General features: G+C 43.0%; 1 protein-coding gene across 5 annotated transcripts in view; it reads right to left on the minus strand.

Annotated features, from left to right (window-relative positions):
* Positions 1-12,505, minus strand: part of LOC121858313 — a 175,293-nt gene that overhangs the window by 119,106 nt on the left and 43,682 nt on the right. The window contains exon 1 of one of the 5 annotated variants that reach the window (XM_042354650.1): positions 8,114-8,323. The exons of the other annotated variants lie outside the window; for them this stretch is intronic. The gene's annotated coding sequence lies outside the window, so the exon portion shown is untranslated. Of the gene's footprint in view, positions 1-8,113; positions 8,324-12,505 lie in introns of those variants that run through there. 5 annotated transcript variants of the gene reach the window in all.

Here is a 12,505-nt window from a genome sequence, read left to right on the forward strand (position 1 = left end):
TATGCCCAGTCTAAAACAGTGGACCCTCCATTCACAAGCGGTTCGATTTACGAGATTTCAGTTAACGAGTTACCTCCCGTAAGGACTTTCAGTTCTATTAACAAGTACAAATTCTATTAACGACAGCCTTACGTGAAACACGTTTTGGTGCGCGCATCAGCTGACCGACTCGTCCGCCAATAATCTGTTCTATTTTTACCTTTGTTTCCAGTGGAGTAAACATAGAGAAAGTTGTGCTCTGGAATATTTTTGCATCTTTTACATTAAAATTATTAGTCACTCTGAAATTTAGTTAACATATTGATAATATACAGAGTAGTATTGGTTTAAATGAAAAAATCTGGACCTGGACCCGGATTTCGGAAGATTTGGACCGAAAAATTGGGGGTTCTGGGCTAAGAAGCCTCCCTAAGATGCATTCCCAAAACAGTGTGAAGATAGTTTTAGGCTTAAGTTTTTATCTTATAAAATGTCAGACTAAGATTAGCAGAATATAACTTGCATTGCTGGAACCCTTGTTAGACAGCAAATAATTTGAGTATAGACATCATATATTTTGCACAAGAGATAATACTTTTAGTCCTCAAGTGTAGTACATTTAAGTGCAAGTTTTCAACTTGTATTTTTGGGTAGATATACTTAACTTTTTTTCATTTATTTTTACTCATTTACATGCACACATTATCCTAAATACATATTGTTAATTCTATTACCGGTATACAGTACTTTGTATGTACACTCGCAACAAAAAGTATCAGTGCATACTGTTGTGTGAACAATTTGAGACCAGTGACGATAGGTATTGGGAAAGACGAGTTGTTCCAGCCGTATGTTGGCAGCCCTGGTCAAGTGAAACAAATCGTTATAAATAAGGTCGGGAAGTGATAAATGGACAGTATGAAATATGAGGAGCTCCCTGTTAACAAAATTATTTGTGATACTTGTGAATATTGCCACATTAATTTATGCTACCAAATAAACCACTCAACCTGGTCATCCTGAGGGGTGGTGCAGCGTGGACGGCCGCTCCGAGACCTGTCGTCTGTAGCACCAGTTTCGAGGTATTGCCGAATCCATCGTGCAGCGGTGTTCCTGTGGACACCAACCCGCCGGCTAATATCTGTGACACCGAACCCTTCGTTATGAAGGGCAATAATAGCTCCTCGTGTTCCCTCTGAGGTTTCCATGTCGTCTGGCATGTGTAGATCTCTACTGCTTCATATTGCCTCTGTTTTATACCCACGTTCACCGAGACCGAACCCTCGCTCATCATTCAGTCGACACAAAGCAACAATCCGAAAAGAGGAAACAAACACACTGATTGTCAGCCATATGGCAACACCTAGTGGAGGGGAGGGGGGGTTATGAGGATACACTTACCAACCTTCCCGACATATCACAGTGTATACGTATCGTTTCGGAAGTCGTCGATCTCACCCTGCACCGATACTTTTTGGTGCGAGTGGCACGCTTTAATTCATTTTATGGGGAATTCTGTGAGTTGGAACCAATTACTCCAATATCCCATTGAAATAATATATTCAGTTAACGAAAGGACTCTCAGGAACCAATTGTGTTTCGCGAATGGAGGACCACTGTACAATACTTTCTTATGCACATTAGATCCCACTTGTGCAATTCTGCATCCGACTGGCCAGTACAGTTACCTGTAGCCGGTTCATCACAAGGTTTCCAAAGATACTTGCACGAAATCTAAACAGCAACTGTTACAATCACTGTATTCAATGGTCATGTTATTTGACTCCAGCAAAGTGGTAACATGACTCCAAGCACCACACAACCTACCTCGTCCCATTCAGCAATTATTCAATTCAAGTCTACTACTGTACCAACAGGTGATATGTGGTGTATATTACATGACTTCGTCTTCATATAATGCCCAGTACCTTTGTAGCTTTACAGCAGTGCAGATTCATAGTATGGATAGACAGCCACGACAGCCATGTCGTCAGCTTATTAAAAGCAGCGTCAGGGAAATAATCACTGTCTTGTTCAAAAGACGAGGGATAAGTAATAGCTGTAACAACGTTAATGCAAAAGCTTTTTAGTGCAACTACGCACCAGCGCTGAACAAAATAAACAGAAGTATGTCTGGTTCCAGTGAGGGTGGGTACCAACATTAACTTTCCCTATACAGTATACAGATTAGGGTGCATCCAATCAAGAACTACAGCAATGTTCACCTCACCGAGGATTTTAAGTTCAACCTACTGACACCAATCTCTCAGGAGTTTCTAAGTTGCCCAGGTAGACATGACGGAGGGTAATACTACCTCTACATTTTCTATAGACGTGGTAAGCAATTTCTGGCAGTGTATTACATAGTCAAGGACTTTAACTTGGCTTCAGCTGATGGAATAATTGGTCTTCAATCTTAAATACAACATGATAGATGTCCTATCATGCCATGCACAATTCTGTTCCATTGCTCACCTCCAGGGTGAAGGTTTTACCCAACTCCCCTATTATGAGGAAGATGGATCTCGAGTCTCAGCGTGTCCCAGACCCTACCGACTCATTTACCTCGTGTGATTTTAGCAGCAAAAGTTACAGTATATGACCTCGGGGTTAACGGTTAATAATTCGCTCTTAGAAGGTTGTCGTTAACTGAAACCATCGTTTAATGGGTTTGGGTAATTGGTTCCAGCTTCACCGAAATTGCCTAGTAAAGTCAACAAAAGGTATTAAAGTACACACTTACTTTGAGGTGTGCATGTAGAAGCTACCTTGCATGATGATGATGATGGAATTAGAATGGGGGTGGAGGAGAGCAGAGAGCAAAGGTGGCTGGGGTGGGGAAGAGAAGTCACCCCATGCCGCCTATTTCCCTCAACGTTCTATAAATTTAGCTCTCTTGGTGTAATTCAAGATTATTTCTTTTAAATCAACACTGCACTGCATTATATAGTGTCAATATGTAAAATAAATTTAAAATGACCAATAATTTGACTGGAAACACAGAAAAAAAACGTTTATATTGGAGGGAGAAAGTCTGGCGAGGATGTTAGCTCCACTTGAAAAGACATGGGAGACTGACGCCTGTATGGTGTGTTGACAGGCTTTTTGCCGCTAAAACTAGCTTCCTGGTATTTCCTAAATTATGTTAAAATTAGTTAGGCCATTAAAATTTTAATATAAGACTTTTAAAAGTTGCGCTGAATAGTACAACTTCTGATATTGCTTCAGAATGCTTCTCATTGAGATCATTGAGACATGAGTGGTGTTTAAAAAACATGTTGAGGGGCGCTCGTAAGGAATTCGTTAATCGAGGGAATGCTCGTTAACCTAGGTTAAGAATCTTTTGGAAGGTAATTCGTTAACCGAAATTTCGTTAACCGAGGCGCGCGTTAACCGAGGGATCACTGTACCTGCAGTCTTAACAGGTACTCTCCATTTTCAGAATAAGGAAACAACCAGAGCCACCGTTCGCTTACCTGACGTTTTGACTGGGACTGAAGTCGTCTGTCTTTCGGAAACTTCCAGGATTAGAGGTCTTGCATGTGAATCTCAATTGAGTACGATTCGTCCTCGTTGCTAAACAGATGTCCTTGTTCTCCACGGAACAGGCGCCCCCAGAATATTGAAACATGGATGTTGTTTGTGTGATTATCTGTTTTACCATACTAGTATTGTTTTACAGCCTACAAAGTTCCCAATTGGTAGTTACTACACATTCACTTATATAAACCAGACAAGAGAGGATGGATTGAATAAAACAGGACCCCCAGATAATTCACGTTCCTCTATTATTCGCGGATAACACCCTGGATGTACCTAAGAATGTCTGCGGGTAGTTTTAAAGTTTTCGGCATTTTTGCAGCTGGTATGGGGACCACGCGAGTTTTGTGGCGTCCAGCAAGGTGTCTCTTGTCATACAGTGGTCCCTCGGTTAATGAACGCCTCGGTTAACGAAATTTCGGTAAATGAATTACCTTCCATAAGAATATTCAATTCGGTTAACGAAAAAAATTTGATTAACGAATTCCTTACGAATTCCTCTCAACATGTTTTTGCTTGCTCACCAGCTGGAATATTAGTCCGCAAATACAGTAATCGGTTCTAGGGCTTAAATTCGTTCCCATTTGAGGAAATATCAAGAAGGTTGTACCATTCAATAAATTTCCAAGTTTTATATTGAAATTTTTATTCATTTTAACAATTATTTAACACAACTGAAGTAGTTGGGTCTTCATTTATGCAGTCAATTGAACATGTGGAGTACCGCGTAAAACGAGAAACGCGTAAATGAAATAACAGAACATATGGGATTAATTGAAATAGAGACTGGGCCGACCCCCAAACTCCACTTTTTCAGACACAATACCTACGTTGTAGTAAAAATAGTATCTTAACTTTATGATGATATGCAGACACACATAATATAGAAGAGAAATATCAAAAGGAGAATAATATACTGTACCAGGTAAATGAAAAATCAAGGTTTAACACTTATGTAAGGTTAGGTTAGGTTAGAAAAAATCAAGGTTTAACACTTACGTAAGGTTAGGCTAGGTTAGAAAAAATCAAGGTTAGGTTAGGTTTAACACAGGTGGGCAAAGTACGGCCCGCCAAATTATGTCTGTGGCCCGCCACTGCAAGTGGCAATCAGAAAAAAAAATTCTTATTAATTACAGAAAGGACAATTTTGGAAGTTGGGTGGACATAGCAGCAATACTGGCTCGTCGCTGTTAACCTGTGGCCCGCGAAGTGTGCCATTCATGAAGTGGCCCTCCATCAAAAATAATTGCCCACCCCTGGTTTAACACTTATGTTAGTAGAAGAGATGGGTCGACGTACGGGAATGGCGGCTGATTCCGAGGCAGAGGACAGATTACTGGCCCTCAGGTGAATCACCATCACTATCCACCACAGTTGTCAGGGCCTCCCTGACAAATCCCTCAAAGTCCATAGCTTCACTGTCACTATCACTGGCTTGGGCTGGCTGTGGTGGGTGGCAGGCGAAGAAGTCCGTGATGTTACGCTGACGGCTAGTGTTGATGTTGTCGTGATACACCTTGATGTACGGCTCCATAGTCTGCAACAGCTGGTTATTGAAGACTTCATAGCGGTTATCGTCATGGTCGTTGGAAAGGAAGAGCTTCAGTTTCTCTGCACACTCGATGGCATCCTTAACATTACCATGCATTAACTTGTGTTCTTCTCGGGATGACGCACCACCTGCCTCTTCACTGACGTCATCGTCTTCTAGCATCTCGTCGGCAGTCGCCTCAGGATCCCTTATTACCTCCATAATGTCGTCGTTGGTGGTCTCGGAGAAGCCTGCAGCTATAACACTCTGCGCAGCTTTTCTTGCAAGGTCCACTGCCACTGCAACAGACTGAACCTAACCAGTCACAGGTTGACTCTGCCTCCCACCTGGGATACCTTGCAACACATACCGCCATGCATGACAAATCATTGCTACAGACAGATGATCCCATGCCTCCACCAAGAAGTCAACAGCTTTTTTGACGTTAAATTTCTTCCAAAACTGTTCGACGCAAACTTCTTGATCCGCCAACTCTTCTTCCTCATCCTCGTCGCTCTCGCTATCGGTGTCACCCAGGTTACGCAACTCATCCTTGGTGTTGGTACAGTGGTTCAGGAGCTTAAACTTCTTTGCAGAGAATGCAGCCTTAACGTTGCATATCAATTCCTGGCCCATGGGCTGGATTAACGACGTAGTGTTGGGAGGGAGGAAGACCACTTTTACGTTGGGGTGACGATCCAACAGTAGGGGGGAGTGTCCTGGTGCGTTGTCAAGGAGCAACAAAATGTTGAATGGAACATTCTGTTGCTCGCAGAATTTCTTGACATCGGGAACGAAATAGTCATCAAACCAGGAGAGGGACAGAGCAGAGAACATCCACGCCTTACGTGCGGTTAGCCAGTGGACATTTAGCTTGGTCATGTCCATGTTCTTGTAGGCGTGCGGCTTGCGGGCTGTGTGGATCACCGATAACTTGAGTTTACAGGTACCGGAGGCATTGGTGGTAAACAAAACGGTGATGCGCTCCTTCTGCAACTTCCGGCCCCGACACTTGCTGGCAGACTTGACAACGAAGGTCTTGGAAGGTAGTTTTTTCCAAAACAGACCGGATTCACCCATGTTGAACACCTGGTCGTCGGTGTACTGTCCTTCCTCCATAAAGTCACGTAAGAAAGGAGGAAAATCACTAGCCGCAACACGGTCAGCACTAGCATCTTCACCACCAGTGTTAATGTTGGTGATCTTGTTCCTCTTCTAAAACCCATAGAGCCACCCAGAGGAAGCACTGAAGGGTTTGGGCTCTGCAATTTCCATCTTACGTGCCACTGCTACGTACAGTTCACGTGCGTACTCTTAAACCGACGAGTGTCCACCGCCGTGTTCAGTCTTGCCTCACGAATCAAGTAGCTCACAAGTAACTTCTCCGTCTTGAGAAGCACCTTGTTGTGGCAGTACTTCACCATTGATGCACCTGCAGACTTTGTGATGTTCATGTGTTCTTTTATCTTGGCTGTATCCTTCTTAATCGTCCAGATCGTAGATGCGTTAACACCATGCTGGCGCGCGAGATCAACCTGTCTTGTTCCATTTTCTAACTCTTGTATTATCTTGTACTTCACCTCGTAACTTAGGGCACATCGTATCTTCTTTGGCTTCGGGCGGCTGGGTCCAGGTAATGCAAGGTTTTTCTGTGGTGGTGGAGGTCCAGTGGAAGTCATTCTTACGAAATTAGCGAGATTATCGGAACAATAGAACACAGTATACACGGGATGACTGGGAGGATCGTAACTGACGCAGCTAGGAGAAGCGGCTTCTTCCCTCCCGCGGCATGGCACGTCATATTACATTAAACCAATCACAGCTAGCGGCAGAGGGAGGTAAGGATGCGTGGCCCAATCACAGTCCGATACACCATATGACGTCACCGATAACGCAACAGAGACATACACTGCGCAACCTACTCGCTCCGCTTACCCAAACATGGTGGGATGGCGGGAGATGGCGGGAGGTTTGAATCCAAAAATTGGCGAGGCACGGCAGGACCACCAGTTGCTCTCCGCGTAAATCAAGCATCTCAATTCTGGTAAGGCACCGCGTAAATGAAAACCACGTAAATCTAGACTCAACTGTACAGGAAAATAGTTTTTAGTGCGCCAAACAGCCACTCAACTCAACAAACAGGCGTCAGTTTGTATCTCTGGTCAGTAGAGGTAACATCTTGCTTGAGACTCTCTTGAACATAAACTATTTTTACGTTTTTACAGTACAATTGTTGGTCATTCTGAAATTTATTTTACATATTGACAATATATAGTGCAGTGCAGTGTTGATTTAAAGAAAATAATCTTGAATTACACCTAGTGAACTTAAAATTTTATGGGTGAAATGGCGGCATGGGGTGACTTCTCTTCCACCCCAATGCCTTCTTTTCTCCCTTCTCCTCCACCCCCATTCTAATTCCCATCATCATCATCATCCAGGAGCCTTCTACATACACACCTCAAAGTAAGTGTACTTTACTGCATTTATTTTTAGTTTGTATGTAATTTTCGGTGAGCTGGAACCAATTACCCAAAATCCCATTGAAACAATGGTTTCGATTAACGAAATTTTCGGTTAACGAACAACCTTCTGGAACTAATTGTGTTCGTTAACCGAGGGACCACTGTATTACGGAATAAATTATGATTGTGTTTACCTTTACTCTAAATATTCTTTTGTTCTTATTGGATTTTGTTTTGTTCTGTTGCAGATGTATATGGATTTATGAGTTGAATAAAGCCTTAATTACTGAAGGTGTTTGATATCATACGACAATTTATTCAACTCCTATTCTACAAGCAACATGGAATGCATAGTCTGCCCCGACAAGCTTGTTGTTGATCCAAATTCCCCAGCTGCTGAGAAGGAATACAAGCATTGGCGTAAAACTTTTGAAAACTTTATTGATGAGTGTGGAGACAGAGCACCTGACAAACTACGATGTTTGACAAAATATGTGTCTGCTACTGTTTATGAATACTTCGCTGATGCTACGGAGTTTGAAACAGCTATACAAGTGTTGGAAAAGTTATATGTGAAAAAGAAAAATGAGATATTCACCAGACACCAGCTCGCCACAAGACGTCAGCGTCCTTCCGAAACACTAGATGAATTTCTTCACGACTTGCACAGACTCAGCAAAGATTGTACTCTAAAAGCTGTCACAGCCGAAGAATATCGTGAAGAGTTAGTACGGGATGCCTTCATCAACGGACTGTCTTCTGAAAATATACGTCAATGACTATTGGAAAATCAGGCTCTCACACTCTCTCAAGCCTCTGATCAAGCTAGATCCTTGGAACTTGCACAGCGTACTTCAGAAGCCTTCCAGCCACTAGGCCCTGTTATTGCAGCAGCTTCAGGATGTGTGGAGGAAACTGTTAAGTCACCGTACACTAATCAACAAGATATACGTCCAGTTGAGGACTCAACACTTGCTAGTATGACCACTAAGAAACGATGTTGGTTTTGTGGTGGCAGTCTTCATTTACGGGCGAGATGTCCAGCTAAAGATAGTGATTGCTCTTCATGTGGAAAAAGAGGGCACTTGGCAAAAGTCTGTCACACTAAGGGTAAGAAACAGGTCACGGCATCAATTTCATCTCCTACTCTTTGTGCCATCTCAGCTGCTGTTCCTCATTGCCTGAATTGCTCTGCTACAAACTTAAAGGTAAATGGAAGACGAATCTCCGGCCTTATTGATTCGGCAAGTTCTGAGAGTTTCATTGACAAGAGAGTGACCCATCGGCTTAAGCTTCACATCAAACCCATTTCCCAAAGTATAACCCTGGCAACGTCTTCTTCAACGGCTTCTGTGATAGGTGAATGTACGGTGGATCTCTACATGAATGACAGTCATTATCCAAACACACGTCTGGGCGTCAGTGAGAATCTTTGTGGTGATGTTATTCTCGGCATAGATTTCCAAAAACAACACTCTTCAGTTACCATAGAGTATGGAGGACCCAGACCTGAGCTCAAGATTTTAAACATTGGTAACAAACCTGTATGTATCCTGGCATCAGCAGGTATGTCAGAACCACTGTTATTTGCAAACATGCGAGGAGATGCAAAGCTGATAGCCACCAAATCTAGGAAGTTTAGCCCCGATGACCAAAAGTTCATTACCAAAGAAATACAACGCTTACTGTCCGAAGGTATCATAGAATCAAGTACATCACCTTGGCGTGCACAGATGGTAATTGCAAGATATGATTCAAGTTGTCACAGAAAACGAGTGTGCATCGACTACTCTTCTCCAGTGAACATTTACACCAATCTCGAAGCATTTCCATTGCCAAACAGTGAAACTATGGTCAACACTCTTGCTAAGTACCATGTTTTCTCAACATTTGATCTAAAGAGCACATGCCATCAACTACGCATAAGCGAGTCTGATAAAACCTTTACAGTATTTGAAGCAAATGGCAGGCTGTATCAATTCACACGTGTACCATTTGGTGTCACTAATGGTGTTGCCGTTTTTCAAAGAGCCATAGACAAGTTCGTGGAGGAGGAGAATCTATGTGACACATTTCCCTACCTTGACAATATTACCATAGGTGGTCGGGATCAGAAAGAACATGACACAAACCTTGAGAAATTTCTTGCTACTGCTGAGGAAAGGAAGCTGATATTCAATACATCCAAATCTACAATATCAGCAACATCGATCAGTCTTCTGGGTTATCAACTTGGAAATGGTCAAATCAAACCAGATCCTGAAAGGCTAAAACCACTGCAAGAACTTCCACCACCTACAAACCGATCGGCTCTTCAACGTGTACTTGGTATGTTTGCTTATTACGCTAAGTGCATCCCGGAGTTTTCAGACAAGGCACGGCCTCTCTACAAGGCTAAATCTTTTCCCGTGGACCGTGAAGCGTTCACAGCTTTTGATGGCTTGAAGAAACTGCTTGGGGAAGCTGCCCTAAATAGCATTGATCATGCCATCACATTTGTTGTGGAGTGTGATGCGTTGGATGTGGCCGTGTCTGCTACTTTGAATCAAGCTGGTCGGCCAGTAGCCTTCATGTCTTGGATGTTATCTGGCAGTGAGATTCACTATCCTCCTGTTGAGAAGGAGGCGACTGCAATAATTGAAGCGGTGAGAAAATGGTCTCACCTGTTGTTGGGACGGCAATTCACCGTTGTTACTGACCAGCGATCAGTTGCATTTATGCTGGACAGTCGTAGGACTAAAGTGAAGAATGACAAGATACAAGGGTGGCGGCTCGAACTCGCTTGTTTCAGCTATTGCATTTGGTATCGGCCAGGTAGAGACAACGTTGCTCCTGACACTTTCACCCGAGCATTCTGCGGAGCCATCTCATCGTCAAACCTCGCTGTCATCCATGAAGGGCCCTGCCACCCGGGGGTTGTCAGAAGGATTCATTATGTCCGGACAAAGAACCTCCTATTTTCTATGGAGGATGTGAAAAAGGTCTGTTCAACTTGTCGTGTATGTGCTGAAATCAAGCCAACATTTCACAGGCCTACTGAAAATACCCTTATCAAAGCTACTCAATCAATTGATAGACTGAGCATTGACTTCAAAGGTTCCCTTCCATCACGCACGAGAAACTCATATCTCTTCACTGCTGTGGATGAATATTCCAGATTTCCCTTTGCTATTCCATGTGCTGACATGACATCCTCAACTGTCATCAGAAGTTTGGACACCATCTACTCGCTTTGTGCACTCTGATCGAGGAAGTGCATTTATGTCTCGTGAAGTGAAAACTCATCTCGCTAGTCATGGAGTGGCGTCCAGCAAAACTACACCTTACCACCCAACAGGAAACAGTCAAATAGAACGGTACAATGGCATAATCTGGAAGTCCATATGTTTAGTTGCCAAATATCGAGATGCTCCGGATACTGAATGGGAGGCTCTCCTACCCGAAGCACTTCACTCCATTAGATCATTGCTCTCAACAGCCATCAACGTAACTCCACATGAGAGGTTTTTCAATTTTCCGAGACGATCTTGTCAGGGTACATCCCTGCCAACATGGCTAACGACCCCAGGTCCTGTCTTCATACGCCAATTCGTCCGCTCAAGCAAAGGTGACCCTCTCGTTGATGAGGTGGAGCTCCTCGAGGCTAACCAAAGTATGCACACATCAAGTATACAGATGGACGTGAATCTTCAGTTTCCCTCCGTGATCTTGCTCCATGCCCTGGTGGAACCTCATCCTCAGACATCTCTGCTGGATCAACCTCACCTTCAGTGGAGCCAGAAACATTGGATAATGGTGAGGGAGTTGCTGCAGGGGGAGATACCGGGACGCCATTGCTGAATCCTAGTATCATGCAGGAGTTACCTCTTTGTCGTTCTACTCGGCAGCGAAGAGAACCCCAGCGATACGGCTATGGTGTTTGATTGATTATGTTGGCAGAGGTGAATGTCATAATATGGAATAATTATGTTTGTGTTTACCTTTGCTCTAAATATTCTCTTGTTCTAATTGGGTTTTGTTTTGTTCTGTTGCAGATGTATATGGATTTATGAGTTGAATAAAGCCTTGATTACTGAAGGTGTTTGATATCATACGACATCTCTCTTGCCCCGAGAAGCTGGCCCACGAGCACCTGCGCCCTCAGCCTCAGTCCGGGCTAAACATTTGTACATCTAGAGTGTGAGCCACTCTCCTCTCGTAACAACTGTGCTCCTTTGTACTTGTTATGGCTCCCAAACGCCCTCAACCACCTTCATCATCATCATTCATCATTTTCAATATGATATTCATCAGTGGCAGGGGAGAGGAAAACAGGCTCTACACAAACAGCCAGCAAGGAATGGTGAGTGTTAATCTGTTTCCTTATAACAGTTGTCATTTTTTGTTTGTGGGAATATTAATTCATTTACTCTAGTAATAACAAAATGTTTTTTATAATGTTATCGTAGGAAAATGCATTGTTTATCACTGAGCCCGTACCATTTTCATAGTAGACTACAAAATATATTTTTCTCCCATACGTATGCCTGGCTACGCCTGGCATCTTCCATACATACTGTATGCCTGGCTGAGTCTGTCAACGGGAGCGGGTAAAGGGAGTGAGTGGCTGCTGGTTGGCGCGTCATCTGCAGTTGTAACTCTCCTCACTCCCTACCATATTTCACTGGATTTACTGTTATTAATAGTGTTTACTGATGGAGTAGTGTTTAACAGTTATTAATTGTGTCATTATAACTAGGTTAGCTCACCATTATAACCACCAGGCTACTGGGCCATGCTGTCAGGTGTTATGGTTTTTTCAACTCGTATTTTTGGGTAGATATTTGTAACCCTTCTTCATTTACTTTTGCTCATTATATGCACCACCATCCTACATACATATTGTGAAAAAATACTGTATACAGTATTACACCACAATTACTGACATCCTTCTTGTTTGGTTGGCCAGATGGCTATGAAAGAAATTCTGTAAGTTTAATCTACGTATCAA

Source organism: Homarus americanus, unplaced genomic scaffold (genome assembly GCF_018991925.1).
Source record: "Homarus americanus isolate GMGI-L3 unplaced genomic scaffold, GMGI_Hamer_2.0 scaffold57980, whole genome shotgun sequence".
Lineage (NCBI taxonomy): Eukaryota > Metazoa > Arthropoda > Malacostraca > Decapoda > Nephropidae > Homarus > Homarus americanus.